We start from the raw sequence: 6000 nt of genomic DNA on the forward strand, positions 1-6000 counted from the left end.
TGGTATTGTTCAATGCCTCAAAAACTCAATTCCTCCATCTATCAACTCGATACAACCTTCCAGACAACTATCCCCTCTTCTTCAATGACACTCAACTGTCCCCCTCTTCTACACTGGACATCCTCAGTCTGTCCTTTACTTATAATTTGAACTGGAAACTTCACATTTCGTCTCTAGCTAAAACAGCTTCTATGAAGTTAGATGTTCTGAGACGTCTCCGCCAGTTTTTCTCACCACCCCCAGCTGCTTACTCTGTACAAGGGCCTTATCCGTCCATGTATGGAGTATGCTTCACATGTTTGGGGGGGGGGTTCCAGTCATACTGGAACAGGGTGGAATCAAAAGCTTTTCGTCTCATCAACTCCTCTCCTCTAACTGACTGTCTTCAGCCTCTCTCTCACCGCCGCAATGTTGCATATCTAGCTGTCTTCTACCGCTATTTTCATGCTAACTGCTCTTCTGATCTTGATAAATAAATGCCTCCCCTCCTCCCGCGGCCTCGCTGCACAAGACTTTCTTCTTTCCCTCACCCCTATTCTTTCCACCTCTCTAACGCAAGAGTTAACCAGTATTTTCAATCATTCATCCCTTTCTCTGGTAAACTCTGGAACTCCCTGCCTGCTTCTGTATTTCCACCTTCCTTTGACTTGAATTCCTTCAAGAGGGAGGTTTCAAGACACTTATACATAAATTTTTGACCACTGCTTTGACCCTTTTATGGGACTGGCATTTCAGTGGGCATATTTTTTTTTTATTGTATTTTTGTTGCCCTTGGCCAGTGTCCTTCCTACATAAAAAAAAAAAAGTACAGAGCCACCCAAAGAAAAGGTTAAGGTCAATGTTTTTTTCAAGATAAACGTTATGGAGATTCCATGGAAAGACAGGAACATTCACTGAAATAATAGTCAATTTAAAACTACAAAGAAAGTGTCTTGAAATGGAAAAAAAGAAAAAAAAATCAACTTGAGAAAAAAGTCAACTTCCTCACACACACACACACAAAAAGAAAGAAATGAAACTTCTGCTTGATAATTGGCTTAAAGGAAGAATTCAAATAAAAACTGTAAATAAATAATGTGTGTGTGTGTGTGTGTGTGTGTGTGTGTGTGTGTGTGTGTGTGTGTGTGTGTGTGTGTGTCACGTTCTTCAGAAATGTTTATTGAAATAATTTGCAATGTCTGAGCAATAAGGTTCTAATTCGATATGGTTTCCTGAGTGAAAATTACGGCCAAGAATTGAGTTAACTGATTTCCTATGAGCTTTAGGATTACCTTGATTTCGTTTTAAAAGATCTTTGTAATATTTATTCTTAGCAGCTCTTAATAATGACATTAAAACTTTTCTATATTATTTGTACATATTCCCATACGTTTACGTTGGTCACGTACCAACCGTTCCAATCTATTTCTCCTCTTTATGCTGTTTCTTAAAGCTGTTGTGACATTTGGACTCCGATCATTCTTAATATTTACTCTTTATCTTATTTCAGGCTTTTTTTTTTTTTCCTGAAATAAATAGACAAATTTATTGAAAAAGAAATCATACGACTCATTAGGGCAATTAAATTCTAAAACACTGCTACTTTAGAAAGATCATTACTAAACACATCTAGCGCTGTGAGTGTATTTATTCGTTTAGTGATATATTCTGGCTTAGGTATAAGAGTGTGATGGCTTGTTAACAGTGAAGTAACTGGAAAATGATCATAAACATCAGTTTGTACGATGTAATTGTTATCTTCTGGTTTAGAAACCTAAATATGATCAATTAGTGTTGCAGCGCTATTGATTATTCTAGTTAGTTTAGTAATCGAAGGAAAAAGAGTAAGAGTACATTAAATTTATAAACTCGAAGACCGGTGAATGATATTGTTTTAGTAAATCTATATTAAAATCATCAAAAACAAATAATACACCTTCATAACTTTCGTCAAATTATTTTCTTTAATAATTATGTTCATAGAACTGTAAACATTACCACTAGGTGGTAAATTCTTTTTGTTTGCGTGAACTTACAACACCTAAACACTCCATGTACTGTAAAATAAAGAAAAATTCATCTGATATGCTGGAATTATAGTCACTAGAAATGCACATTGCAGTACCACCATTCCTGTTTCTACAGCTGGGTAAACATGTTGTATCCTGGTAATTGATATAATAGAATAAGGTCCTTGTCTAAACGAGTTTCTGTAAATCCTATAACATTGAGGTTTATAAATATATTAGTTAAAATCAAATCAATAAAGAATTAAAGGTTAGTGGGAACATAACGAATGTTCATAGTGAATAGTGTAGTAGTAGTAGTAGTACTAGTAGTAGCATTATCTGTAATAGTAGAGAAGGCCTTGAAAAATACAGGGTGTAACTCAAGCTTCTGCGGATATTGCTGGAGACGAAAATATAGGTTATTCTAAGAGGAAAATATTCTATGCGCATATGTATTTTGAGGCTTTGTTTAGCAGTAGTATGAAATTCATATGTGGGCGGGTGATATTTTCATAACGGAAAGGCCGGGTGGGTAACCAAGCCGGAGAAACACCATGTCCGCATATTCCACATAACTGTGAGTGTATGGCATTGCCAATAGTGATTTTCTCAAACGTATGTAATACAATCTAAACACTATCTCGACGAGAAACTGAGTATGACAATCAGTTGATTTGTTGCCTGTGTGGTGACCCCACGTCACAGTATATACTGTATTGGGACGGAACAAGGAAGAAGTAAAAAGAAAAGAAGAAGAGAAAATATAATAGATAAGAAGAAAGAGAAATGGAGAAGACGGATGAAGTAGGAAGAAAACAAGCCGTCATTCCAACCGGGAAGGTAATTAGCACTTGATATCTAAGGAGCCAAGAAAACAACAAACATAGACACAGGACCCAACCAGTACAAAACAAAGAAAGTCATAAACCACTTGGGAAGGCAGCCTGGTTCAAAAGGGAATTAACTGTAACGATGTACGGGACAAGGCAGAGAAAGCGATAGAAAGGGAGCGTGAGGCTCCAGAAGGAAAGGTCAGCCTATACAGAGATACTATAACACCTACTTAAGCTCAACCTCCAAACCACTCCTATACCTTGACTGGCGTTCTGTATCAAGTACCACGTCTGTGGCCAGATCATATGCGTAAATGAGAAATGTGGATGTTAAATATGTTAAATGTTATGAAAAAAAAAAAAAAAAATTCTGAGGAAAACAGGTAGTCTCAAAGAACTGTATATGAGTAAAGTGACAGAGAGAATAGCAGTAGCAGACAGAGAATAGGAGTAGCAGACAGAGAGGCAGAGATTCCAGAGGACCTGACCAAAGAGGGGTCGAGATGGACTGAATAACTTAAAGTAAGTTTAAAGCGTAATGCGGTCTAAAAATCAAGAATCCTATTAAAGGAGGAGCAGGATGTTTACTTGATGTTTTATGTTTGGTATGATAGGTTTGTATGGTGTACGAATATTATATAAATAGCAAAAACATATAGTGAAGAGAGAGAGAGAGAGAGAGAGAGAGAGAGAGAGAGAGAGAGAGAGAGAGAGAGAGAGAGAGAGAGAGAGAGAGAGAGAGAGAGAGAGAGAGAATTAAATTTTGTTTGTAGAATAAATAAAGTAAGCAGACATCAGTTACTTATAAAATAATCATAACAATGTTACTGAACAAGGGCCTTATCCGTCCATGTATGGAGTATGCTTCACATGTCTGGGGGTGGTTCCACTCATACTGCTCTTCTAGACAGGGTGGAATCAAAAGCTTTTCGTCTCATCAACTCCTCTCCTCTAACTGTTTTCACCCTCTCTCTCATCGCCGCAATGTTGCATCTCTAGCTGTCTTCTACCGCTATTTTCATGCTAACTGCTCTTCTGATCTTGATAACTGCATGCCTCCCCTCCTCCCGCGGCCTCGCTGCACAAGACTTTCTTCTTTCTCTCACCCCTATTCTGTCCACTTCTCTAACACAAGAGTTAACCAGTATTCTCAATCATTCATCCCTTTCTCTGGTAAACTCTGGAACTCCCTGCCTGCTTCTGTATTTCCACCTTCTTTTGACTTGAATTCCTTTAAGAGGGAGGTTTCAAGACACTTATCCTAAAATTTTTGACAACCGCTTTGGACCCTTTTATGAGACTGGCATTTCAGTGGGCATTTTTTTTTTATTGGATTTTTGTTGCCCTTGGCCAGTGTCCCTCCTACATAAAAAAAAAAATAAATAAATAAAAAAAATAAAATAAATAAATGTAGTAGTATTTAGACATAATATGATTTTTAAGTAGTCTTTTAAAGGAGTTTTCAGTTCTTAGTGATTTTACCAAATAGAGTTCCATACTTTGGGGCCTGAATATGATAGTGTGTTGGAATAGTGTTATGTTGGTGTGCTGTTATATCGGGTGCATGTTGGATAGTTGTGTATTGGTTATGATAATGGGACAGTGTTGTTTCTTGACATTTTAAACATATAAATTGCTATCTGAATTTTGAATGAAATAAAAAAAGTTTTATTGTACTAGATTTCTTGAAAAGAGGTTGTGTGTGTTCTAAAAAGTCACTGTAATAACCCTAACATTTTTTTTTCCTTAAGTCTAAATAATGGTAGTACGTGTGTCAGATAAGTTTTACACCATAGGGGTATACTGTAATTGAGGTGAGGTAATGCGTGAGCCTTATAAAGCATTTTGAGAACATGTATAGGCATGAAATCTGAAAAGTAATTGAGGTGAGGTAATACATGAGCTTTATAAAGAAATCTTTTACTTAGTAAAAAGGAGATAAATCAATCAAGAAATTTTCAAACATAATCCTGATATTTGATGTTTAAATGTCATTGCTTGGTCAATGGTTACACCTAATAAACCATGGTGAGATGTTTTTGCAATAACGTATTTTGATAAAGTAGTTGTGGTATTTTTCTTATTGTCTTTTTGGTAAGCAACATGTAATAAGTTTTATTTACTTTATTTTATTTATTTATTTTTTATACACCCTGGGGTAAGTAGCACTAACACTGCCAAAAATGTGTGCATGTACTATTGATCTGTCAGACAGAAGACTGCAGCCCGCTGTGGGGAGTTTTGCCACCTCAGAACGGCAAGCCTGGGGATCAGCATGTTGCTTCCTATTTATTCAATATTGCAATCTAGCAGGTACTCACCCTTGTTTCTCTGGGCTCGCCGAGTCTTCTGAAAGTATTACCATACACTGAACAGTACACCACAGCGACTCGATAAGGCACGGGAGTGATTACCCCGTGATATCTGTAAACACCACCAGGCAGATGGCAGCACTAGCTGGGTGGGTGGCTGATAGCACCAGAGAGCCAGGCAGAAGATGGCAGGGTGTGGACGTATCGCATGTTGTGAAAGGCAAGAATTATGGTTAGTTACCAGACTGACATTAAAAAGCGGCATCTTATCGCGAAGTTATACACGCTTTTCACTGTTGTGTGAAAAAAAAAAAAAAAAAAAAAAAAAAAAAATATATATATATATATATATATATATATATATATATATATATATATATATATATATATATATATATATATATATATATATATATATATATATATATATATATATATATATATATATATATATATATATATATATATATATATATATATATATATATATATATATATATATATATATATATATATATATATATATATATATATATATATTAAAAGGTTACCAAGATAAGCAACACGTGATCTCGTACACTATAATCACATATTAATATGACTGTAACGTATCGGTCTCCGGATCAGTGTGTGTGTGTGTGTGTGTGTGTGTGTGTGTGTGTGTGTGTAGAAGATGATTATCGTACAGTGGCAGCGCTAGGCTGCCAGGGTCTGTCGCTGTGGCCTTGGCGGACGGAGCAAGGCGGAAAGCACGGGAGGTGCGGCCACCTGACAATAACAGAAAAGAAAGATCAACAGTACTAATGTTACTTGTGGGAACAATCTTACTGGTGTGGGCGTCAGCCGTGGTGACCTTGACGGAGAGAA

General features: G+C 36.4%; 1 protein-coding gene across 3 annotated transcripts in view; it reads right to left on the minus strand.

The window, feature by feature from the left end:
- The window catches only part of LOC135089529 (uncharacterized), a 46237-nt gene extending 40500 nt beyond the window's left edge, over positions 1 to 5737 (minus strand). The window contains exons 1-2 of one of the 3 annotated variants that reach the window (XM_063985176.1): positions 5685 to 5730; positions 5143 to 5290 (exon numbers count right to left, since the gene is read on the minus strand). The gene's annotated coding sequence lies outside the window, so the exon portion shown is untranslated. Of the gene's footprint in view, positions 1 to 5142; positions 5323 to 5684 lie in introns of those variants that run through there. The other 2 variants (XM_063985174.1, XM_063985175.1) reach the window with 2 other exon arrangements.
- Between the last annotated feature and the right edge of the window lie 263 nt (positions 5738 to 6000).

The sequence above is a fragment of the Scylla paramamosain genome, chromosome 33, assembly GCF_035594125.1.
Source record: "Scylla paramamosain isolate STU-SP2022 chromosome 33, ASM3559412v1, whole genome shotgun sequence".
NCBI classification, from domain to species: domain Eukaryota; kingdom Metazoa; phylum Arthropoda; class Malacostraca; order Decapoda; family Portunidae; genus Scylla; species Scylla paramamosain.